The sequence below is a fragment of the Bufo bufo genome, chromosome 4 (genome assembly GCF_905171765.1).
Source record: "Bufo bufo chromosome 4, aBufBuf1.1, whole genome shotgun sequence".
NCBI classification, from domain to species: domain Eukaryota; kingdom Metazoa; phylum Chordata; class Amphibia; order Anura; family Bufonidae; genus Bufo; species Bufo bufo.
The window spans coordinates 323,928,659-323,952,933 of NC_053392.1; the positions used below are offsets into that span (position 1 = coordinate 323,928,659).

General features: G+C 44.8%; 1 protein-coding gene across 1 annotated transcript in view; it reads right to left on the bottom strand.

Moving 5' to 3' along the window:
* The window catches only part of ASCC3 (activating signal cointegrator 1 complex subunit 3), a 742,201-nt gene extending 723,352 nt beyond the window's left edge, over positions 1-18,849 (bottom strand). Inside the window, exon 1 of the mRNA XM_040428803.1 lies at positions 18,724-18,849. The gene's annotated coding sequence lies outside the window, so the exon portion shown is untranslated. The remainder of the gene's footprint in view (positions 1-18,723) is intronic.
* Between the last annotated feature and the right edge of the window lie 5,426 nt (positions 18,850-24,275).

Consider the following 24,275-nt stretch of genomic DNA (forward strand, 5'->3'; position numbering starts at 1 on the left):
GCTCCACCCACTTGATCCTGCCGGCGTCTTCTTCTCCTATGCTGTAGCGCTGGCCAATCGCAGCGCTCAGCTCATAGCCAGGCTATGAGCTGAGCGCTGCGATTGGCCAGCGCTACAGCATAGGAGAAGGAGACCGCGGCAGGCTCAACTGGGTGGAGCCTAACTACTTACATACCGGAGGCTATACCGGGCGAACGGAGCGGCGCCCGGGGATAACAGTAAGTGCAGGGGGATCCCTGGGCGCCGCTCTACACCTCTGTATAGTTAGTTTAGAGGCTTTCCTCTGGTGAAAGGTCCTCTTTAATCGTAGGTCTTCTGAGAGCTCTTTTGTGCGAGGCATTATTCACATCAGGCAATGCTTCTTGTGAAAAGCAAATCCAGAACTGGTATGTGTTTTTTATAGGGCAGCTCTAACCAACACCTCCAATCTCATCTCATTGATTGGACTCCAGTTGGCTGAAACCTCACTCCAATTAGCTCTTGGAGATGTCATTATTCTAGGGGTTCACATACTTTTTCCACCTGCACTGTGAATGTTTACATGGTGCGTTAAATGAAAACATGGTAACATTTAATTCTTTGTGTGTTATTAGTTTAAGCAGACTGTGATTGTCTATTGTTGTGACTTAGATGAAGATCAGATCACATTTTATAACCAAATTGTGCAGAAATCCATATCATTCCAAAGGGTTCACATACTTTTTCTTGCAACTGTATGTGTCTCTTACCATTTTTTTTTTTGAGATTGCCAGAAACTACACAGTGTATGGAGCTGGAGTCAGACAGTACAGTGCAGTGGCTGTGCTGGATACTGCAGCTCAGTTCCCACTCAAGTGAAAGGTTGCTGACCAGCCTTACAATGGAAACTATACAGTGAACAGAGCCTTTTTCTTAAAGTGGTTGTCTGCTTTTTACTATGGATGACCTAGGTCATCAATATCAGATGGGTGGGGGTCCGAATCCCAGCACCCTTTGCTGATCAGCTGGCATCTCTGCGCCTTCTCTGCTCTGTGTACCTGCTCGCCGCAGCAATTGCAGTGGTGAGCAGTGTAATTACAAGTATGGTGTCTCCATTCACTTCTATGGGGAGGCTCTGTAGTATTCACTTTGAAGAGACAGAGAAGTCCCATAGAAGTGAATGGGGATGCCATACTTGTAATTACATTGCTCACTGCTGCGGCAAGCAGGTAGACAGAGAAGGCACTCGTATGAGCGCTGCCTTCTCTTCAAACAGCTGATCAGCAAGGGTCCCAGGAGTCGTACCCCAGTCAATCTGATATTTATGACCTATCCTGAGGATAGGACATCAATATTAAAAAGTGCACAAGCATGAAAGTAAACTACCTAGGGTTTATACACATGGCAGGGATTCTCTTCCATGTGCTGTTCGTGTACTCCAGGATAGCACATGGCTCCATAGGATATTTTAATGTGTTCATTCACACATCTGTGTTTTTACGTGGACCACAGGCCAAAAAAAAAAAAAAAAAAAAGACTAATGCTCTGTCAGTCCGTGTAACTGATCAAACATGCCCTTTCAAGTCTATGGGCCCAAAACCACTGTTACAAGACAGACAGCATCCGTGTTTGGTCCATTTTCACTGATTTATTACATAAAAAAAATATATATATATTATATATATATCAAAATGCAGTTCTTTACGGTAAAAAAAAACAAAACACTAAAATACGTCTTGACCTCAGACCTTTGTGTATGCAAAGTATTTGTCCCAAGTATTTGTCCCAAGTATTTGTGCCTAAAAAAATGGACTTGCGAATAAGGCCTAACCTTGCTCCAGCGCGGAGGACTATGCCGTATTCTTCTTCTCTGGGCTGCTGACCCCTAACAGTGCTGGTAGCTTAAATCCAGTGGTGCAAACTGCAACCTCCAGCACTCCAGTTGTTCTGAAAGTACAACTCCCACACTCCTCCTTTCACTCCTGTGGGAGATACAAGAACAGCTGAGCAAGTGTGCATGTTGGGAGTTGTAGTTTCACGGAAGCTGAAGTGCCAACGGTTACTGACCCCTGCTGTATGGCATCAGCCACATTCTAGGTATGTAAATGACAAAGATATTCAAAAGCACCTCACCAGAACCTGATGCACCCCATTATAAGTCCATGGGCTCTGTGGGGCACTGCTGGCGTCCACTGTGCTGTGGCTCCCATTATAAACTACTGCTGAGTTGTAATAGTGCTAGGGGCATATATCAAATATGGGAGATGCTCGGTAGTATGGACTCGATACCAGGCACTCAGGAAATTATTTCTTAGGAGGTCTGAAGGTGTTTTTGCAGCAGCCGTTCCCCTTCAATACATCATACAGCGGCTTGCAGAGATCAGCTGACACACACATACATTTATAATGTGAAACCTTGAAAAGCTCGGGATTTTAGCTGACAAACAAGCGTGAGAAAAGTTTGCGGCCCGTAGTAAAGACGGGACTTTTTGGCAACTGAGACGCTGGTGATGCATGTGTTGTCAGCAATTGAGAAGAGGGGAAATGAAAGGTTAGTGACAGAGTGAAGGGTGGTAAAATTGGATTTCAGTTTTTGTCACATTAAGCGTCTGGCAGCTGGATTTAATCCAGCAGGAACAGAGAAAAGACTGAAATATGAGCCTTGACCTGTAAAAGGTGAACAAAGGGAAACATGGGAACTCTGCTGGTATTATTAATCCTGTATGTGCAGAAGAAGACACTGATAAAGGAAAATGCAGATGAGACAGTCCATCCGAAAGCGGTCTACATATAAAAGACAAGCACCTCCACCTGCTCATGTAGATCATCATGGCTTCATTCACATGGTTTCATGATCCCAAGTTAAAAAAGATTCAAGGGGTTGTGCAGGACCCCCTCTGTTTTGAGGATCATGTGTGCTGTTGCAGTCAATGAGAAGCCTTAGTAGTGACCTGTCCCCAAACCGCACACAGTCCACAAACGAAGTGCCATTTGGGGACACATCACCGCTGAGGCCAATCATTGGCTGCAGTGTCTCACGTGACCTCATTCACAGCCTGGCCGGAAGACAACAAGCTTAGTACTAGAAGATCACTGACCACAGCCAGGGCTCAGGACCAGAGCGGTGACGACCAGGCGAGTATACTTCTTCTACTGGTCAACCGTGTTGGGCAACTTTCACACCAGCGTTTTTGCTGGATCCGGCATGGTTCAGAAAAAACGCTTCTGTCACGATAATATAACAGTCTGCATCAGTCATGTACGGATCCCGTTGTATTATCTATAAAATAGCCATGACGGATTAGTCAAGAACACCATTGAAAGTAAATGGGGGACGGATCCGTTTTCTATTGTGTCCGAGAAAACTGATCCGTCCCGATGGACTTACATTGTGAGTCATGACGGATCTGTCTTGCTTGCTTCACACCACATCGCGGACAGAAAAACGCTGCTTGAGTTTTTCTGTGAGGACGCAAGTTCAGTTTTGTCTCTCCCTTGACAATGAATGGGGACAAAACGGAAACGTTTTCCCCCCGCTATTGAGATCCTATGACGAATCTCAATAGCAGAAAGGGAAAACGCAGGTGTGAAAGTAACCCCATTAAGTACTCTTTTCCCAATGGCTCTTTTTAATTAGGCCATATGTATACATTGCATATCATAGATTTCTATGAGGAAAATATGTATACAGTATCAGCGAAGTCAACAAGTTCAAAATCACATCTACAGACTGCAGACAATTTCCATGCATAAACTGACCTGTGGTGTGGATTTTTAAATCCACACTGTCAAATTTATCTTGCGGATACATCCCCGATTTCTTACAGAAATTCCCTGTTGACTTCAATGGGAGGAGGTATATTTTATTTATTTTTTATCAGATAATTTTTATAAAAAAAAAATTCCCGGTGTACATAAACAATAGAAAAGAAAAAATAAAAACTAACAAAACATATCAAAAAAATACATGAATGGGTAGATACATTCCTATTGGACATTAAGAAAGTTAACAAGAAATTCTCATATATCACATCCAACTTTTGATACACGAAGTGCATGATACAGGAGAATACCCCTTCATCTGCAGTATATTAAATAAAATTGCATAAAACACCCCACTCCCTCCCACCCATCCAGCGATGAGACGGGCACCACTCCACCAAGTCAGGTATAATATGACAGAACGCCAAGAAGACTTGCCAACTCTCTCCCCATAGGTTCCACACCCAACCAGTCTAAGACAAACCATGCAATAAGCACCCCTTCTTCGGATCACCTACCCCACTTCCTCATCCCTGTTCCAGTTTCATGTATGTCTGTTCCAGAATCGCACAAATCTCTCTGAAGTCACTCCTCCTATCACAACCACAAGATTCATATGTCAGACTATATTACCATGGTCCTATATGTTACCCTTCTGTCCCAAATTTTCGTAAACGTGTCTAAACATTGCCTTTTGGTATATACACTTTTCTCCAAGCGAAAGATTTCAGCCATTCTGTTCAACAATTCAGCCCTAGATGGGGGCTGGGGTCTAAGCCAGTATTTAGCAATTAGCTTCCTGGCGTGGAAGAGCAGACGCTGCACTCCCAAGCAAGAATTCCGTTTTTTAATGTCCAATATTCCCAAACACACATGTCCTCGGACCATGCGGGACCGCAATATGATATGCATCCATAATACAAGTGAGTACGCCTGTCCAAAATGTCCTAAGCTCCGTACACTTCCAGAACATGTGTAGCAGGGACGCCGGACTCGCCCCAGGGCAGGAGGCATTGTTCCTAACCCCTATCCTGAACAGAAAGAATGTCCGATACACCCGGTGAACAGGAAACAATTGGGACATTCGTTGGCGATCACAAAATGATAACTGAGGTGTCAGTGCCAATACTGCTTTCCATTGTTCCTCTGAGATAAAGCCAACCTTCCCCTCCCATTTTTGTTTGACCATTAAGGGATCCTGTTTCACAGATTTCACAAACAAGTTCCTATATATGGATGATATTAGTCCACTCGAGGAGTCACTGGTGAGAATCAGTAGGACTGTTGTGCATGTTAGCGACACCAACCTTGCCTGAGCCTGAAAAGCGTGGCGTAACTGTAGAAATTTATAAAAAGGCAGTATGGGGGAGGGTAAACTCATTCCTAAATTGCTCAAATGATTTAAATGTGCCATCTCTATGCAGTTGGCACAAAAACCTCATACCCTTCCATTCCCAGGGCGAAAACCCTTCAAAGCGAAATATTTCAGATAACTGAGGATTCCTCCATAGAGGAGTGACCTGAGTGAAGCCCTGTATAGACAGTAAGGCACGACACCTATGCCGAACCTTATGTATCAAGTTGAGGGTAGGATGTCCCATCAACTTTTCAGAGAGACCACCATGTTCCAATAGGGCTACAGGAGAATCATTTTCTATGTGTGCTATCAGCCATGCAGATGAGTTATCTCCAGGGGTCCAACCCCACCCCCTCAGCTGCTGCTTCTGTGAGGAAATAAAATATAGCCATGGATTAGGAATAGAGAGACCCCCTGCATCTTTCCCTCTATGTAAAGTCTCCAACCGGATCCTGGCCCGTTTTTTAACTCCATATTAGGCTTCTAAACAGCCTTTGTACTCTATAAAAGATCCATTGTGGAATCCACACAGGGGAGTTATGTAGAACATACATAAGCCTTGGCATGAGAACCATTTTAAGGAGATTACTTCTACCTATTTCAGACATTGGTTTTTACACCACACATTGATCTTTTCTGACATTTTGTTCAGAAGAGGAGCCATGGTATTTTTCACGTAATGCCCAATGTTTGATGAAACCACAATTCCCAAATACTTGAAGTTGCGGGCAACCGGCAGCTAAGTTGACAAGAGGAAGAGGCCAGCAGGGGCCGGGTCTAACGGAAACAGAACGGACTTGTACCAATTTATATGAAGACCACACCTGTCTCCAAAATCCTGCATAAGGGACATTATGGGGCTCAACGACCCTTCCACATCTCCCACATATATGAGCATGTCGTCTGCATACAGGGACACGCGTTCCTCTCTGGCTCCCATGGGGAATCCCACAATTCTATCCGAAGATCGGAGTAGGCATGCAAGTGGCTCAATTGCAATGGCAAATAGAAGGGGGTACAGCAGGCATCCCTGACATGTACCTCTTCCAAACTCAAAGACTTCTGATGTACCACCATTAGCTCTGATCCTAGCTTTGGGACTGCAATATAATAGTTGGACCCAAGATATAAAGGTGTTCCCAAAACCCATGACTCGCAGCACCTTCCATAAATATTTCCATTCAACGCTATCAAAGGCTTTGGCAGCATTTAGGGATAATATGGCCCGAGCTCCTACCGATTCCGACCACCTCTAAATATTAAGAAATAGCCGTCGAAGGTTAATAGAGGTAGATTTATCAGGCATAGAACCAGATTGATCACTATGTATAATGGTTGATATAACTGTTTGTAACCTATTCACTAAGACCTTCACTAGTATTTTAACATCAGAAGTTAGTAGGGAGATTGGTCTATACGATTCAGGGAGAGTCTGGTCCTTCCCAGGCTTTGGCAATACTACTATTATTGCCTCTTTCATAGAAGCGGGTAGTTCACCTTTTTGAAGGGAATCATTAAATACAGATAGCAACTATGGTAATAATAGAGTGCTATAATTTTTAAAGACCTCCGCCGGTAAACCATTCAGCCCGGAGGCTTTTTTATTTGGGAATGATTTAAGCACCACCTCTAGTTCTTTCAGTGAAATAGGTTGATCTAGAATCAGTGGAAGATGCGGTCTATTTAGATTCTAAATAGACCGCATCTTCCACTGAAAGCCGTGGGGTAGTGATCCCGGCAAGGTAGTCTGCAATATTTTGGGAGCCCGCCACAGACTGGGATTGATATAGCTTTTAGTAGTACGTATGTACTACTGCCAAAATACCTGTATCTGTCATAACCAAAGATCCATCAGGACTTTGGATGGACAAGATTTTGGATGGTCCATCCTGTGCCCGAACGACCCTTGCCAGCAGTCTACCAAAGCTCTCTCCAGCCTCAAAGTATTTTTGCTTAAGGAAAAAACGTCCATTATCGGCTAAAAGAAGTAGATGTTCCTTTAAGTCTGTCTGCACCGTCACCAACGCCGCCTCATGCTCACGCGAAGGGTGTTCAACAAATCTCTTTTCCATTTCCATGACTAGATCCTGGAGCCTTTTTTGAGTTTCCCTGGACCTTGTTTTATGGCGGCTAATCCGCTGGATGTATAATTCATGGATAAATGCCTTGTATGCATTCCACACTACTCCCATAGGTGCCGTCCCTGTATTGTTAGTAAAGAATTCCCGGACCTCCTCCGTGATACCCTCCCCCTATCCACCAGCTGCAGTCAAAAAGGGTTAAGCCTCCTTGTACCCACTCCAAAAGGTCTCCTTTCACCCAACTGGAGCACTACCTGTATAGGGGAATGGTTGGACAAGCTTCTCGGCAGGTAATCAGCATTCACCAATAAAGACAACATATCTGGGGATCCTATAGCCAAGTCAATCCTAGAGAGGGAGTGATGAGAGCTTGAAAAACAGGAGAACCGACATATATTCGGATTCCTCACTCGTCATATATCATGTAGATCCAGCTCTCTAATTACATTGGCAAAATGAGTATCTCTTTCCAGCCCCGATCCTCCCATCCTGTCCACCTTTGCAGATGGACAAGTATTAAAATCACCCACTATTAAGATGGGACATGGAGGAAGCTCCTCAACATAGGCCATAATCTCATTCAACACCTCACCACTATAGGGGGGAGGAATATATACCGCCACTAGGACAAAGGAGGAGTGATAGCAGCTGCAATGCAGGCATACATATCTACCTATAGGATCTATACGTGACCAGGGCCGTCTTTAACGCGGGGCAAAAGGGGCAGTTGCTTTCATGGGTCCATACTTTATTAACTAAGTAGCAGGACATGTAGGGCATACACGGGGGATATCTCTGCACTTACTATTTCTGGGCGCTGCTCCGTTGCGCCGCTGTGGCCCCCCCATTACATTTTCCTGCACTTTATGCTAAGTAACAGCATCGGAACACCAGGGAGGAGACATCAGCTTCTCTCCCTGGGCGTTCCTTCTCCCTGGCTGTAGCGCTATCCAAGCACAGAACGTCACAGCCAGGGAGAAGGTGAGTTCGGAGCGGGAGCCTAGTAAGAGCACGTCTGATGTCCTGCCTACAATGAGGGCGGTCCCCGGCAGATCGCTCTGATTGGCTAGTCTGTACAGACTAGTCAATCACAGGATCCTAATGCTGGCTGAAAGGTTCTGATCCCCACAGTAAGTGACTGTTGGGTTGGGATCAGAACCTTCTAAAATGTATGTATATATAATATTCTCTTCCCTTCCCCCATGGACTCCAGCCCTCATTGTGCACCCTTAATTTTAGGATGGCTGGTGGCAGCGCTGCTGATCCCCCTTCCGCCCCAATCTGTTTCAGGATGGCCGAGCGGTTAGCAGAGTGTGAGCTGTATATTATACAGCTCACGCTCTGCATGTAACGACCGACATCGGTGTTGGCACCAATGTAGGCCATTTAACCACTTCCATGCTGCGGTCCATAGGGACGGCTGTATGAAATGGGGTTAAGAGATGGAGGGAGCTCCCTCTCTCTCCCATCGAGCGCTGCGCTGCTGTGGCAGTGTCCCGATGGTTACATAAAAAAAAAAAGTTGACATATTAGGTATCGCCGCATCCGTAAGAACATGCGGTATAAAAATATCACATGAACTAACCCCTCAGGTGAACACCGTCATTTTTTTAAAAATAAAAACGGTGTAAAAACAGCCATTTTTTGTCACCTTACATCACAAAAAGTGTAATAGCAAGCGATCAAAAAGTCGTACGCACCCCAAAATCGTACCAATCATCTCATCCCGCAAAAATGATATCCTATTTAAGACAATCGCTCAAAAAAAAAAAAAAAAAATATGGCTCTTAGAATATGGAGACACTAAAACATGATTTTTTTTTGTTTCAAAAATATCATTGTTTAAAACTTACATAAATAAAAAAAAGTTGACATATTAGGTATGTGAACACTGTAAAAAAAAAGTGTGTGTCAAAAATCGCATTTTTTGTCACCTTACATCACAAAAAGTGTAATAGCAAGTGATCAAAAAGTCGTACCCACCCCAAAATTATACCAATCAAACCGTCATCTCATCCTGCAAAAAATGATACCATAACATTTTTCAAAAATGCTGTTATTGTGTAAAATTAATTTTAAAAAGTACACATATTAGGTACCGCCACGTACATAAGAACCTGCTGTATAAAAATATCACATGACCTAAAATAAAGTGTGTCAAAAAAGCAAATTTTGTCATCTTACATCACAAAAAGTGCAATACCAAGCGATCAAAAAGTCATACGCACCCTAAAATAGTACCAATCAAACCTTCATCTCATCCCACAAAAAATGAGCCCCTACATAAGACAGTCGCCCAAAAAAAAAAATAAAAAAAAATATGGCTTTCAGAATATGGAGACACTAAAAAATACATTTTTTTCAAAAATGCTTTATTATGTAAAACGAAACAAACAACCAGAGTTTCTACTCTACGGGTGCATCAGGGGGACTTCAAATGTGACATGTCAGCTTAAAATTATCCCAGTGAAATCTGCCTTCCAAAAACCATATGGCATTCCTTTCCTACTGCGCCCTTCCATGCCCGTACAGCAGTTTACGACCACATATGAGGTGTTTCTGTAAACTACAGAATCAGGGCAATAAATATTGAGTTTTGTTTGGCTGTTAACCCTTGCTTTTTTACTGGAAAAATGGAAAATCTGCCAAAAATGTGAAATTCTGAAAGGTCATCTCCATTTTCCTTTAATTCTTGTGGAGCACCTAAAGGGTAAAAGTTTGTAAAACGCTGCTTCCTCTTCATTAGGGTCCATTCACACGTCAGTAGAATGGGTCCTCATCCGTTCCGCAACTTGCAGAACCATTCATTTTCTATGGGGCAGGAATGGATGTGGACATTTGTGTAATTTGCAGAGCGCGCCCCCGATCTTCCGGTCCGTGGTTCCGGAAAAAAATAGAACTTGTCCTATTCTTGTCTGCAATTGCGGACAAGAATAGGCAGTTCTATGGAGGTGCCGGCCGGGTGTATTGCGGATCCGCAATACACTACGGACGTGTGAATCTACCCTTACACTGCTTGTCGTCTCGCAAGTGCAGTGTAATAAAAGTACTCACTCCATTAAGGTGAATGGAGCCAGTGCTTGTAATTATACTACGCCTCTGCTCCAGAGGAGACAACGCATAGTGTAATGACCAGGAAGCACCGCGTCCTCTTCATACAGCTGATTGGCGGGGTGCCGCGTGTCGGACCCCTGCTGATCAGATATTGATGACCTATCTTGATGATAGGGCATGAATGTATATGGAAGGACAACCCCTTTAACCCCTTCAGGACCAGGCCATTTTCCAATTTTTACTTTTGGCCTTCTCTGAGCCATAACTTATAATTTACCATTCAAATAGCTGTATGAGGGCTTGTTTTTTTTTTGCGGGACAAATAGTATTTTCTATATTGGCACCATCTACTTTTGAATTTGATATGGTGTAAAGCTGTAAAATCTGCCACAGTGTAATTTCAGTGATACCACATTTGCAATTTTCTTATTTTAATACTGAAAAAGATAATTTCAAAAAAATATATTCTTTTCTCTGCATCTCCATATTCTGATCCCCATTTCTGTTTTAGAATTATATCTACTGAGGGCTCATTTTTTGCGTTGTGATCTGTAGTTTTATTATTTATACCACTTTGGAGTTTGTGGGCGGGTTTTTAATCACTTTTTATTCTTTTTTATGAAGCAATGAAAAAAAGTCAAATTGGCTATTTAAATTTTTTTCTCAGTTATACCGTCCACCCTATGGGATACATATTTTAATAGCGATAGCTTTTTTTTTTTTTTAAAGTGGCGGTGCCAAAGATAATTAATTTTTTTACTTTATATTTATTTTTATCTCTATTTTGGAGAAAGAGGGATGATTTTAATGTTAATATTTTAAAAAGCCCTCCTTATTTAAAAGCCCTCTTAAGAGATCTGAACATGCGATCTTTAGATTGCTTCTCCTATAGACTGCTGTGAATTAGCATTTGCAGTCTAAGGCCTCTTTCACACATGTGCGGGTGCGGGTGCGTTGCGGGAACACCCGCGATTTTTCCGCGCGAGTGCAAAACATTGTAATGCGTTTTGCACTCGCGTGAGAAAAATCGTGCATGTTTGGTACCCAAACCCGAACTTCTTCACAGAAGTTTGGGCTTGGGATCGGTGTTCTGTAGAATGTATTATTTCCTCTTATAACATGGTTATAAGGGAAAATAATAGCATTCTGAATACAGAATGCATAGTAAAATAGCGCTGGAGGGGTTAAAAAAAAAATTATTTAACTCACCTTAGTCCACTTGATCGCGCTGCCGGCATCTCCTTCTGTCTTCTTCTTTGCTGATTGTAGGAACAGGAACTGTGGTGACGTCACTCCGGTCATCACATGGTCCATCACATGATCCATCACCATGGTAAAAGATCATGTGATGGATAATGTGATGACCGGAGTGACGTCACCACAGGTCCTGTTCCTACAATCAGCAAAGAAGACAGAAGGAGATGCCGGCAGCGCGATCAAGTGGACTAAGGTGAGTTAAATTATTATTTATTTATTTTTTAACCCCTCCAGCGCTATTTTACTATGCATTCTGTATTCAGAATGCTATTATTTTCCCTTATAACCATGTTATAAGGGGAAATAATAATGATCGGGTTTCCATCCCGATCGTCTCCTAGCAACCGTGCGTGAAAATCGCACCGCATCCACACTTGCTTGCGGATGCTTGCGATTTTCACGCAACCCCATTCACTTCTATGGGGCCTGCGTTGCGTGAAAAACATAGAATATAGAGCATGCTGCGATTTTCACGCAACGCACAAGTGATGCGTGAAAATCACTGCTCATGTGAACAGCCCCATATAAATGAATGGGCCGGGATTCAGTGCGGGTGCAATGCGTTCAACTCACGCATCGCATCCGCGCGGAATACTCACCCGTGTGAAAGGGGCCTAAGGGCTCATGCACACAAGTGTGTGTGCCCCGTTCCTGTATTGCGGACAGCAAACATCCCATTGACTTAAATGGGTCTGCAATCTGCAAGATACAGAGTGGTATGGAGCGGAGGCACGGATCAGAAGCCCCGGAAGCAGTACAAAGTGCTTCCAAAGGATTTATCTCCGTGCTTCTGCACCGCAAAAAAATAGAACGTGTTCTATCTTTTTGTGGTGCTGAACATATCTTGCGGATCGCAGACCCATTGAAGTGAATGGGTTCACATCTGCAAACCGCCTGCACTCGGCTGGTATCTGTGCATTGCAGGTCACTATATGTGGTGCAGCACCCTAGGGGAAAGCCACCTCAGATGCTGCGGTTACAAAAGACCATGGCATCTGTCTGCAATCGGCATTAGGTCTCTTTAAAAAACAGCAGAAACCCAGAACAGAATCTAAACAAACCTGTCTCAGCAAACTACACTTTGCTGAAACCACTGCAGCTTTCCGGATTTCGGTTATCTCATCCATCTGAGGCTTCTGGGTGAGATATACACACCTCCCACCGCAGTAGATATAGACATGTAAATAGATACAGTAAATGATATATATATATATACACACACTGTTCAAAAAAATAAAGGGAACACTTAAACAACACAATGTAACTCCAAGTCAATTCCACTTCTGTGAAATCAAACTGTCCACTTAGGAAGCAACACTGAGTGACAATCAATTTCACATGCTGTTGTGTAAATAGGATAGACAACAGGTGGAAATTATAGGCAATTAGCAAGGCACCCCCAATAAAGGAGTGGTTCTGCAGGTGGTGACCACAGACCACTTCTCAGTTCCTATGCTTCCTGGCTGATGTTTTGGTCACTTTTGAATGCTGGCGGTGCTTTCACTCTAGTGGTAGCATGAGACGGAGTCTACAACCCACACAAGTCGCTCAGGTAGTGCAGCTTATCCAGGATGGCACATCAATGCGAACTGTGGCAAGAAGGTTTGCTGTGTCTGTCAGCGTAGTGTCCAGAGCATGGAGGCGATACCAGGAGACAGGCCAGTACATCAGGAGACGTGGAGGAGGCCGTAGGAGGGCAACAACCCACCAGCAGGACCGCTACCTCCGCCTTTGTGCAAGGAGGAACAGGAAGAGCACTGCCAGAGCCCTGCAAAATGACCTCCAGCAGGCCACAAATGTGCATGTGTCTGCTCAAACGGTCAGAAACAGACTCCATGAGGGTGATATGAGGGCCCGACGTCCACAAGTGGGGGTTGTGCTTACAGCCCAACACCGTGCAGGACGTTTGGCATTTGCCAGAGAACACCAAGATTGGCAAATTCGCCACTGGCGCCCTGTACTCTTCACAGATGAAAGCAGGTTCACACTGAGCACATGTGACAGACGTGACAGAGTCTGGAGACGCCGTGGAGAACGTTCTGCTGCCTGCAACATCCTCCAGCATGACTGGTTTGGCATTGGGTCAGTAATGGTGTGGGGTGGCATTTCTTTGGAGGGCCGCACAGCCCTACATGTGCTCGCCAGAGGTAGCCTGACTGCCATTAGGTACCGAGATGAGATCCTCAGACCCCTTGTGAGACCATATGCTGGTGCGGATGGCCCTGGGTTCCTCCTAATGCAAGACAATGCTAGACCTCATGTGGCTGGAGTGTGTCAGCAGTTCCTGCAAGACGAAGGCATTGATGCTATGGACTGGCCCGCCCGTTCCCCAGACCTGAATCCAATTGAGCACATCTGGGACATCATGTCTCGCTCTATCCACCAACGTCACGTTGCACCACAGACTGTCCAGGAGTTGGCAGATGCTTTAGTCCAGGTCTGGTAGGAGATCCCTCAGGAGACCATCCGCCACCTCATCAGGAGCATGCACAGGCGTTGTAGGGAGGTCATACAGGCACGTGGAGGCCACACGCACTACTGAGCCTCATTTTGACTTTTTTAAGGACATTACATCAAAGTTGGATCAGCCTGTAGTGTGTTTTTCCACTTTAATTTTGAGGGTGACTCCAAATCCAGACCTCCATGGGTTGAAAATTTGATTTCCATTTTTTTATTTTTGTGTGATTTTGTTGTCAGCACATTCAACTATGTAAAGAACAAAGTATTTCAGAAGAATATTTAATTAACTCAGATCTAGGATGTGTTATTTTTGTGTTCCCTTTATTTTTTTGAGCAGTGTATTACACACACACACACACACACACACACACACACACTGTACTCCTATGTACATATCCACACACATGTATGTATTTTATATATATCCCATTGTGGGAAAAGCAGTAACCTTTATTCAATGCTGGGAATGTAGGATTGCTATCATTATGTTGATTTCTCTATGTAGTTATTTGACTGATGAGATGACACCTGAGGTGCTGTTGTCACTATGACATCACAAGTAGGCAGAGAGGTCATGTGACTGCTCCTCTGAAGATGCTTGCTGTGATGCATGCTGGGATTTTTACTTTCACTTTGCTCCGCCCACACAGCCTCTCATCACTGTGAGCATGCTATGCTGAATGCAGTAGAAAAATTATATATACACAGTATGTCTCTCATGATACAAATACCTCTTGGCTTCAGTTGTTGTCTAGGGCACTTTATTGTCTTTTATACTTATGGTGGCCAACCCCTTTAAGATTTCAGAAAGCTCGTCGCAGTTTGTGTGCGAACGTGTACATATTGGGTAAATGATAAAACGCATATATGGTTGAAAAAGCAGCACAAATCTCAAGATTTAGAGAGGATCTATCACCAGATTTCACAATACAAACGGTGCACACTATTAACCCCTTCCTGATGCAGCAATTTACAATTTTTTCCATTTTCGTTTTTATTCCCTCCCTTCCTGGAGCCATAACTTTTTATATTTTTCCACTCACATAGCCGTATGAGAGCTTGCTTTTTGCAGGACAATTTGTACTTTCTAAAAGGCACCATCTAATATTGCATGCAATGCAGAGGGAATCTAGAAAAAAAAAATGTAAATGAGGTGGAATTGGAAAAAAAAATAATTCTGCCATTGTTTTATGGGTTTTGTTTTTAAGGCGTTCCCTATTAGGTAAAAAATACTATTTTGCTTCTGCGGGTCAGTACGGCTACAGCAATACCATAATTTTATAGTTTTTCTTGTGTTTTCATATTTTCAAAAGATAAAAACTTTGAAAAAATATTTTTTTTTTCTTTGCATCACTATATTCTGACCCCCATAGCTTTTTTCTATTTATGTCTACAGAACTGTGTAAGAACTCATCTTTTGTAGTTTTTTTTATTAAAGCCATTTTGGACTGTGTATGGCTTTTTGATTGCTTGTTATTCCATTTTTAGAGGTTACACAATAAAACAGCGACTTAGTCATTTTGATACAGGAGAAATACATTTATATTTTAATGGTTTGGGCATCTTGGGAAGTGGCAATAATAATGGTGTTTATTTTTATTTGTAAAATGGGGAATTTTTAGTTTCCCCTAAGGGACTTTAAAGGGATTCTGTCACCTCCTTTTACCATTTTAAGGCTACTTTCACACTAGCGTTCGGAGCGGATCCGTCTGATGTTTCATCAGACAGATCCGCTCCGATAATGCAGACGTTCGCATCCGTTCAGAACGGATGCGTCTGCATTAAAACTTAGAAAATTTTCTAAGTATGAAAGTAGCCTGAGCGGATCCGTTCAGACTTTACATTGTAAGTCAATGGGGAACGGATCCGCTTGAAGATTGAGCCATATGGTGTCATCTTCAAGCGGATCCGTCCCCATTGACTTACATTGTAAGTCTGGACGGATCCGCTCGCCTCCGCACGGCCAGGCGGACACCCGAACGCTGCAAGCAGCGTTCAGGTGTCCGCTCACTGAGCGGAGCGGAGGCTGAACGCTGGCAGGCGGATGCATTCTCAGTGGATCCGCCTCCACTGAGAATGCATTGGGGCCAGACGGATGCGTTCGGGGCCGCTCGTGAGCCCCTTCAAACGGAGCGCACGAGCGGACACCCGAACGCTAGTGTGAAAGTAGCCTAAGCTGGCACCATCGCTATGTTGACTAAAGTAGCTTATTTCCAGGACTCTTCTTTTTACTTTATTTCGTTTAGTAGTTTTGATGTAAAAGCGATTTGTATGTTATGCTAATTAGGGTCCGAGGTGCCCAGAGGGGCGTTTTTCTCACTCTCTGGTGCCCAGTGACGCCCCCCTGCAGTGCCCAAGACAGCCTCCTGATAGTCAAAACACCTCCCACAGCCCGACAAACGGTTCCGCCCCCTCCGCACGTCATAATCTACCTTATAGATATGCCCCGTCCTGCAGCCAGAAAACTCGCGCAGGCGCAGTACCGCCTGCGGCCTGCGCGATCATCAACGTCCTGAGGACAACAGCGCTCAGGTCACATCACTGGGCTCGGCGCATGCCCAGTGAGACTTTTGAGGCTGTTGCCTTCAGGAGGTTGATGATCGCGCAGGCCGCAGGCGGTACTGCGCCTGCGCGAGTTTTCTGTCCGAAGACAGGAAGGAGGACGGGGCATATCTATAAGGTAGATTATGACGTGGGAAGGGGGCGGAACCGTTTGCCGGGCTGTGGGAGGTGTTTTGATTATCAGGAGGCGTTCTTGGGCACTGCAGGGGGGCGTCACTGGGCACCGGAGAGTGAGAAAAACACCCCTCTGGGCACCTTGGACCCTAATTAGCATAACATACAAATCGCTTTTACATCAAAACTACTAAACGAAATAAAGTAAAAAGAAGAGTCCTGGAAATAAGCTACTTTAGTCAACATAGCGATGGTGCCAGCTTAAAATCGTAAAAGGAGGTGACAGAATCTCTTTAACATAAGATTGTCTGATTGCCTCTCCCATAGACTGCAATGATTTACCATAGTAGTCTATGGGAGACTGAGTGTAGCCCAATGAAGCCCTCTCACAGGCCAGGCTTCATAGGATCTTTCCTATGACAGGCCTCAGAGCCTTCAGAAGGACCAAAGCTGCCATAGCAACTGAAGGATCCCACAATCTCACTGCAGGGGAGCCGTTCAGGCACCAGGGGCGCAGCACTCCCGGTAATTGACCCCTCAGATGTCATGGTCACAATTGACCTTGACAGATTAAAAGTTTATGACTGGTGTTACCGCCAATCACGGATTCTGCCACTACCACTGGGTGTCTCATGTGTGGCTATGGTGCCCGCTTGAGTGCTGAGCAGGCACCATCTTTCTAAACCAAAACATCTGGCATACATTTACATGTATGAGGCTTCTCATACAGCCTGCTGTATACTGTGCTTTTAGTAGCCCAAGACACTACCTGCTGACTTTGGATTGGATAGCAGCGCTAATGTGAACAGTGCTGGCCAATTCAAAGAGCAGGGCTGGACAAGTAGGAAATGTCTTGGGTAACCAATGCACAGTGTGTATCAGACAGTCGAAGAAGTGGTGTGGCCAGGAATACAGATGGCACATGGAGGGCAAAAACGGACACACAGACCAAACCTGGACCCTTCACAGACACGAGAGTGAGGTATGGTCCATGTCTAGACAGCCTGGCTAGTGTAGAGAACTCACTGCACTCCAGAATAGTCTTTGCAATTTAATTTAGGATTTTATTAGTGCAAATCCAGGTAAAAGCGCATCAGTTTCGTTTTAAGGGTACTTTCACACTAGCGTTATTCTTTTCCGGCATAGAGTTCCGTCGTCGGGGCTCAATACCGGAAAAGAACTGATCAGTTTTATCCTAATGCATTCTGAATGGAGAGCAATCCGTTCAGGATGTCTTCAGTTCAGTCAAAGTACGGTTTTTGGACGGAGAAAATACCGCAGCAGGCTGCAGTATTTTCTCTGTCCAAAATTCCAGAACACTTGCCGGAATGCCGGATCTGGCATTATTTTCCTTTGAAATGCATTAATGCCAAGTGTTCTGGAAAAACGGATCCGGTTTTGCGGTCTGCGCGCGTGCAGACTGTTAAAAGTGTGAAAAAGATAAATACCGGATCCGTTTTTCCGGATGACAACCGGAGAGACGGATCCGGTCTTGCAATGCATTTGAAGACGGATCCGTCTATAAATGGTATCCGTTTGCATACAGATTGCCAGTTCCGGTGCAGGAACTGCCTGCTTGAATCCAACAACGCAAGTGTTAAAGTAACCTTAGCTTATCGCCACATGTATAAAAATACACTGGACATTTCAGTCCTGTCCAATTAGGAAGATTATATTGACAATTATAAAGGAATAGAACTGGCCGGGATATAAAATACACATAAAGCTAAATAATTAACAGAAAAGAGAAAGAAGAAATCCCATATATAGGATCAAAATAAAAGTTATATAAGATGTAAAGTAAAAGAAGAACACAAAAGTAATCAAACCTAAAACAATGTGAACTAAAAAATAACCCTGAAAATGCACAAAATACTACAATGAAAAATACTAATTATCAGACAAAGTGAAAAATAGCATATGGAGCCAAAATATGCATAGAAGAATACATATGCTGGAAGCAAGTCACCCAGAATAAGGCAGGAAGTAGCTCCAGAGGAAAGGGGGCTAAATAGAAAATAATGACTGTGGGTAATGAAACACATGGGCAGCAGGTAACTGTAATGCCATCATGTAAACTGCCTAAGTCCTATGTACAGCCAGGAGGGAGGAGGTTACCTGAGGTACACGGAGCTGAGGGGGCACACCTGGACGTTACTGCCCACTGCTATGGCATCTGCATGCATCCAGGACAGCGTCAGCGAGGTGTCATGACGTCACGGCGCAGACGCGGCACGACGTTCGCTAACGTGGAGTGAGAGGGGGACGTCGGAGCGTCATGATGTCACAACGCGAGTGTGCAGCGACGCCGCGACGCTCGTTACTATGGTGATGTTGGTCGTTGTGTAAGCGTCCTATCGTGGGTGAAAGGTAGGGCCATGTGACCCGCTCTGGTTACATGAGGACAGCATGAAAGAAAAGGGAGGGTGGGGATAAGGTGTAAACCGAGAATGGAGGGGAGAAATGAAAGCAAAGAGTAAACGATAAAGAAAAGAAACTAGCGAAGAGAAAAGTAGAGGGGAAGATAAAACATTAATAATCAGAGTATAAGATGGAAATAAAATGGAGAATGAAAGTAAAAAGAATGAAATCTGTTGTATATATGTATGTATTGTAGATGAGACATACTGAGTAACAAACTACCAATAGTCTCTTGTGATCAGTCAGAGGAGGTGATCACAATTCTTCAAACGGAGGGACAGGTATGTTCTAGCAATGGCCGGTGCTGCCGGATAACCAGGTGAATAAGAGGATGGTATGTGGTTACACAGGCAGAGGATCAGAGTCAGGTAATGAAATCGGATGACCCCCGTGTTAGCATGTTTCATACAAATCAGTCATCGTTCTGTGCCTGACGACTCTCCGGGTCAGTTACAATCTTGGTGACCTGCTTGAATTGTGACCAGGGGAGAGAGTTTTTAGTTGCACATGGATGACAGCTTTCAAATCGCAGCAAAGTATTGCAGTCGCTGGGTTTGTTATGTTAGGCCACTTTCACACTGGCGTTTTGGCTTTCCGTTTGTGAGATCCGTTCAGGGCTCTCACAAGCGATCCAAAACGGATCAGTTTTGCCCTAATGCATTCTGAATGGAAAAGGATCCGCTCAGTTTGCATCAGTTCCGTCTCCATTCCGCTTTGACGAAAACTGAGCCAAACGGATCCGTCCTGACACACAATGTAAGTCAATACAAACTCATGTTTGGTGCGGATCCGTCATGGATCTGCACAGACAGATCCGTTCAGATAATACAACCGCTTGCATCCGTTCAGAACGGATCCGTTAGTATTATCTGTAACATAGCCAAAACGGATCCGTCTTGAACACCATTAAAAGTCAATGGAGGACGGATCCGTTTTCTATTGTGCCAGATTGTGTCAGTAAAACAGATCCGTCCCCATTGACTTACATTGTGCGTCAGAACGGATCCGTTTGGCTTAGTTTTATCAGACGGACACCAAAACGCTGCAAGCAGCGTTTTGGTGTCCGCCTCCAAAGCGGAATGGAGACGGAACTGAGCCAAACTGATGCATTCTGAGCGGATCTCACAAACAGAAACCAAAACGCCAGTGTGAAAGTAGCCTTAGGGTACTTTCACACTAGCGTTATTCTTTTCCGGCGCTGAGTTCCGTCTTAGGGACTCAATACCGGAAAATAACTGATCAGTTTTATCCCAATGCATTCTGAATGGAGAGTAATCCCTTCAGGATGCATCAGGATGTCTTCAGTTCTGTCTTTTTGACTTTTCCTGACGAAGATAATACTGCAGCATGCTACGGTTTTATCTCCGTCCAAAATTCCGGAACACTTGCCGGAATGCCTGTAATTTTTTTCTACCGGCATTAATAGTTGCCAGTATTCCTATATGGACTATTACCAATGAGCGCTTTCCATTGTGAAGCGCTTATTAGTACAGCTTTTAACTCCTGCCACCACCTCCCCCACTTCTGTTAAGAAAAAAAAACTCACCTCATCCACTTGATGGCGCCGGGGTCAGGACCTGCGCTCCAGCGTGATGATGTTTCGCAGAATTGACTGGAAGCAACAGGACCAGTGTTGATCGGGAATATTCTAATCGCTAATTTTTATCGTGAATATCGGCACTTCGAGAATTCTCGAATATCTAGAATATATCTTCGTAATCGCAAATATTCTTGTTTTTTTTTAATCAGTACCCATGATCCCTCGCTGCTTCTTGCTCGTGGGCCAATGAGAAGGCTGCAATATCTTTGACTTTAGGAGTAGTGTTGATCGCGAATTTTCAATTTTTCCAATTGCTGATTTTGCAATCAAGAAAATAATGACTGGAGATCACGAATTCGCCTAAATATTCGCCTAAATATTCGCGAAATATTGCGACTTTGAATATTGCCCCTGCTGCTCATCACTGAACAGGACCTGCAAGATGTCAGCACACTGGAGCGCAGGTCCTTTCCTGAGCTTCCAGTGAGCAGCGAGTATTCACAGCAGCGCGATCATATGGATGAGGTGAGTTGTTTTTTTTTTTACGCAAGCTGAGAAGGGGGCATTATTAAACGGGTGGTCTCCACCATTAGGGGACATCCCTGTGCTTCAGGACATTAGTTCCATAGGGTTATCTAGGGAAAGAATTTTTCCCACAGATTTACATATCATCACCCCCAACCCTCTAGTGATTTTTTTGCCACCTATCTATAATAGGAGGTTCATTTTTAAATATATTATAGTATCTGAGCACATTGTCGATCCTGCTCATACCCATTCATTAATAAAGGTATCAATTTCTCTTAAGTAAGCACGTTATTTTTCAATTTGTTTCTGACCTAATTTCATACGTGTAACCCATAGTCAATATCCTTACAAGTGCCTTTAAAACTGAACCCGACATAGCCATATTTTCACCCAGGCAGCCAGGGCCGGACTGGCCTGCCGGGATACCAGGAAATTTCCCGCTAGGCCGGCAGGCCTGAGTGCCGCAAGGCCGCGACCCTGGTGACAAGTGGGGGCGGCCGGCGGCAGGGCACAGCAGCAGGAGATGAGCGCTTCCATCTGTATTGCCGTCCTCAGGTGCAGGCGGCGCGATGACGTCATCGCGCCGCCTGAGCCGTATAGCGAGGGACACAGGCCGGAAGAGGCCTGCATCGCATCGCTGGAGGTAAGTATAATTATATAGGTACAATACTGGCACATGATAAGGGGGGACTACTGGGCTGGCACATAATAAGGGGTGACTACTGGGCTGGCACATGATAAGGGGGCTACTCACACATAAGGGGGGCTACTGGCACATGATGGGCTATTGGCACATGATAAGGGGGCTTCTGGCACATAAGGGGGACTACTGGCACATGATAAGGGGGACTACTGGCACATGATAAGGGGGGCTACTGGCACATGATAAGGGGGGCTACTGGCACATGATATGGGGGCTACTGGCACATGTTAAGGGGGATACTGGCACATGATAAGGGGCGGCTACTGGCACATAAGGGGGCTACTGGCACATAAGGGGGACTACTGGCACATGATAAGGGGGACAACTGGCACATGATAAGGGGGGCTACTGGCACATTATAAATGGGGCTACTGGCACATGATATGGGGGCTACTGGCACATGTTAAGGGGGCTACTGGCACATTATAAGGGGTGGCTACTGGCACATAAGGGGTGGCTACTGGCACATAAGGGGGCTACTGGCACATAAGTGGCGGCTACTGGCACATAAGGGGGACTACTGGCACATAAGGGGGACTACTGGCACATGATAAGGGGAGGCTACTGGCACATAAGGACGACTACTGGCACATGATGGGGGACTACTGGCACATGATAAGGGGGAGCTACTGGCACATGATAAGGGGGGCTACTGGCACATGATAAGGGGGGCTACTGGCACATGATAAGGGGGGCTACTGGCACATAAAGGAGGGTACTGGCACATAAGGGGCGGCTACTGGCACATGATAAGGGGCGGCTACTGGCACATGATAAGGGGCGGCTACTGGCACATAAGGGAGGGGTACTGGCACATAAGGGGGGTTACTGGAACATAATAAGGGGGGCTACTGGCATTTGATAGGGGGGCACTCTGGCTACTGGCACATGATGGTGGGGGGGCTCTTATTACTGGCACATGATTGGGGGCACATCTTACTGGCACATGATTGGGGGCATCTATTGGGGCACTTATTATTGGCAGATTATTGGGTGGCACTATAGGGGCATCTACTGAGGCTAAAAAGAAGGGGTATTTTATATGGGGGGCTCTGTATAGGGGCATTTTATACTGGGACACATTATGGTGGGTACTATAGGGAAGGAGCACTATCGGGGTCATCTACGGGGCACTGAGAAGGGGTATTTTATATTGGCACATTATGGGAACATTAGCTCAACTGGGGGCATTACAAAGGGGTATGTTTTGCACATTATAAGGAGAATTATTACTACTGGGGGGGGGCATTATGGTGGGCTTTATTACTCCACCATGGTATGACCCCCTAGTAGCAGCACCAGCCTCTCCCTGCTCTGCTATCCCTCTGCCCATTCTTCAAATCCTTATTATGAAATCTTTCTCATTAGGATAAAACACAACATCAGCTCTGCCGAGCCCCCGGCCAAAGTGTTAGTGGTGTCCGAGATCCCCAAGGGCCAAGCCAAGTAACTGTAAGTTTTTATGTGAAATATGTTTATGTTTGTAGTTGATCTTAATTATCGATTTTACATTGCAGATTTATTTATTTTTTTGCAGCATATGGGTAAGATTTTATAAATATTTTTATTATTTGGTCGAAAGGCTCATTGGGGGAAGGGGGGATTGTAACAGGACTGCCGTAGAATATCTAAAATAGTTGGTCAAGTAAAATGTTGCATGCAACAATCATTAAATAGGTGGCCAACAAAAAAGGGGCGGGTCAAAGGGCGTGGTGAAACACTGTCTGAGCATGCTGAGAGTTGTAGTTTTGCAAAAGTTGTAGGCATCCTGGTTGGGAAAACACTGTGATAATATGAACAATGGGGGTTCTACAAAAGAGCTATCGTAGGGCAACGTTCATATTCGTGTTTACACACGTGTTTTAAAATGAATGCTTTCTCCTATTATAAACAAGTAAATAATGACGCAACGCTGTGGGGCTGGTGTGCAACTTTTTCCAGGGCTAGTTTTTATCCCCCGTCCGGCCCTGCAGGCAGCCCCTCTGATGTTAGCATCGGAGCATCTCACACTCCGATGCACTCCCTTGCCCTGCGCTGGATCGCGCACGGCAAGGGATTTTTTTATTTACAATAATTCACTGCTGGGCAGAGGTTTCTGCCCAGCAGAGTATTTGGTGATGTCACCGGCTCTGATGGGCCGGCTTTAGCACAGCCTCCGCCTGGCAGCCCTGAGGAGAGCCCAGTACGTCACCGGATCTCCTGAAAATGCCTTTGCCCAGCGCAATTCAGCGCAGGGCAAAGGAGAGCATCAGAGCATTAAATTCTCCGAAGCTTTTGTCAGGGGGGCTGCCTGGGTAAAAATGTGGATATGTCTGGGTTCTAATATTGGGGGGGCACTAATGGGGGCATTAGTAATTCTGGTGGGCACTAATGGGGCATTACTATTATTGGGGGCATTATAAATTCTGGGGGGCAATAATGGGGGAATTAATATTACTGGGGGCACTAATGGGGGCATTCATTTTACTGGGGGAAGCT